This window comes from Montipora foliosa, chromosome 6 (genome assembly GCF_036669935.1).
Source record: "Montipora foliosa isolate CH-2021 chromosome 6, ASM3666993v2, whole genome shotgun sequence".
NCBI classification, from domain to species: Eukaryota; Metazoa; Cnidaria; class Anthozoa; order Scleractinia; family Acroporidae; genus Montipora; species Montipora foliosa.
The window spans coordinates 67,716,188-67,718,687 of record NC_090874.1 but is presented as its reverse complement, the minus strand read 5'-3'; the positions used below and the strand labels follow the sequence as shown (position 1 = coordinate 67,718,687).

Genomic DNA, 2,500 nt, shown 5'->3' with positions numbered 1-2,500 from the left:
CTTCGGCATTTCAGAGGCATTTCGTCGGAAATTACTAACAACCTGAGTAACTGAATTGGTAGGTAAAAAAAACCAGAAACTTCGCTATTATGCTATGATTTATCCACTCTATAGTCGGCTTTCAGAATACATAATACAACAGGATTAAAAAAAGGTAGTCGCTCGCTCGTAATTTCGATTTCATACTTATCCGATTATGCACTATGCGTTGCTTCGCGTAGCTACTAAAATTGAGATAACTTACCAACTGAAGAACAGATGATAAGAAACACAAAAACAGAAAACGCCTTCATCTTGCTAACCCAACACAGTCACAGTATCGTTGCTGCATCAACTGGCTTGGGTGTATTCACCCAAATTAAGGCAAACCAATGAAAAACTGGCACTTGTATCGAGCTTAACTTTTTCACCAATCAGATTCTTGCAATGTTTACCCGTTGGGTTCCTAGAAAGTGTGTCCTTTCCGAGAAGTTTACGTCATGCCTTTGTGTAGCACTCTGCCATGCAGCGAGGTCAAAGCCCTAAAGGAGTTGAAAAACAACCCTGCTATAAACCTCAAAAAAGCAGACAAAGGGACAACAACAGTTATAAAGGCAAATGAAATAAACGAGGCCAAGGTGCAACTCGATAACACGGAAACCACACGAGGAGTCCATGCAGGCCTGTCACTCACTTACTCTCTCATTAAACGACGATCGAAATCCACAATATTCTGAATAAAGACAACGAGAAAAAAAAGTTCGAAAACCAATCGGAGAAAACGGCAAAGAAACAGAAATAAATTGGTTAATGCTTTCGTTGTTTGCTTTGTGTCTCGGTCCTCTTCTGTTTACTGGGTAGCCAAAACCAGTCGGAATCTGGGTTTCATTTCGTGGGTTATTTAATTTTTGTTTTTTTTTTTTCGTGTCGGGAAAAGTCTTGCCTGTCACTCCCCTGCTAAGTGGTGTCTTTGTGCATAGAGTCTTCTGTGCGTATTTTGTTAGGTTTGAGGGGGCTGGGGTAATGCGTCGATTTCCCTGGTGCACACAGGAGAACATTTAATTATTAAACCTGCAGTGGCGTCGAAAGTCATTGTAACGCGCGTGACGTTTTAGTGCATCTTTAAACAAAATATACCCTTATGGAGCTCAAGAATGGAACGTCAATTGGATAAACAAGACAAATATATCTGGAATCTTAACAGCGGCGAGTAATGGACTTCGACAATAATCTACTTATTATTATAAATTATTTGAAGGAAAGCTGTGTTACCCATTTTTTGCTTGATAATTCAAGTAAAGGGTTTTTCAGTTAAGGGTTTGATGCTGAACACTGGTGGGAAAATTATTTAGTTGCGTTTTTGACACGAAGAGTTATTTGACACGATTGAGTTTCTTGTTTTCGCGCACGTAATGAAATAGGAATGGGGTTTTGGCTCTAATAGCAAATATGCTGTTTGTTTAAAAAAATATTTCGCTGGAAAAGGTGGCCCTTATGAATTCATCACGTTGTGTAATATGCGAGCTTAACTGGATAGTTTTTATGGAGATAGTAAAGCATTTTCGTGTCAAAATTCGGTAAGCGTCTTTCTGCACTTACCAGAAGTTAATAGAAAAAGAAGAAACGAAATAGACAACAAATCCTGGAGAATATTGGATATGGCCTGTGAGTAACGCCATAACCCACTTTAATGAGGGACCAATTAAAAAGGAGCATAGCTACAGCAAGGTTAAATAAACTAAAGCTACGTGTAAGCGTACCAGGGTGGCCAGAAAAAACCTGCCCCAAAAAACCCCTTAAGAAAAAAGGGTACAGGAAATCTGAGACGGGCCAGGCACAACTCACGTCTCCCGCCAGGACTGTAAATAAATTACTGAAAAATTACAAAGCCAGCAAAAGCGAAAGTCTAATTCTGAATAAACAATCGCCAGTGAATACTAGCAAATATAAAATAAGACAATGAAAAACGAACAACAGAAACAACTAAATTGATTAGCGGATTCGCACCTCCAACCAGCATGGATATCTAACAAAACATCAGCTATTTTCCTACAAGCCAGATTGGACGCTGCACCAGACTTCATACTGTGCGTACCGTACTTAGAAACTTCCCTAACAAGTGGCAAGATTCGTAGTTCACCTCAACAATTTCCTTCCAATTTCGTCAGCAATTTAAAACAAAGTGCAAGGAGACAATTCGTGATATCAACTATTTCATAATAAAACATTTTATCAATCTAGAATTGACAACATTCCTAATTTGTATACTTAACTAAATTAAATTTAATAATGTTATATATATAAATATATTTATGTTGTGACATTCCAGATAAGCCACATACAAGCTTCTATAAATCCATATGCATCAATATTACAAAAATATAGTATTCTCAAATGTGATGAAAAAATATTCAACCTACGTCATTCTCAGTGATCGAATTATTCTCATGTGCTAAAGCGAAAACAAACCCCTGCTTCCAAAATTAACACGGATACTATCCACCTCCTACAATTGGGCAAG

General features: G+C 38.0%; 1 protein-coding gene across 1 annotated transcript in view; it reads right to left on the bottom strand.

Moving 5' to 3' along the window:
- Positions 1–2,238: 2,238 nt before the first annotated feature.
- The window catches only part of LOC138008244 (lysM and putative peptidoglycan-binding domain-containing protein 2-like), a 9,970-nt gene continuing 9,708 nt past the window's right edge, over positions 2,239–2,500 (bottom strand). The window contains exon 3 of the mRNA XM_068855510.1: positions 2,239–2,500. This exon is cut by the window's right edge and continues 3,803 nt beyond it. The gene's annotated coding sequence lies outside the window, so the exon portion shown is untranslated.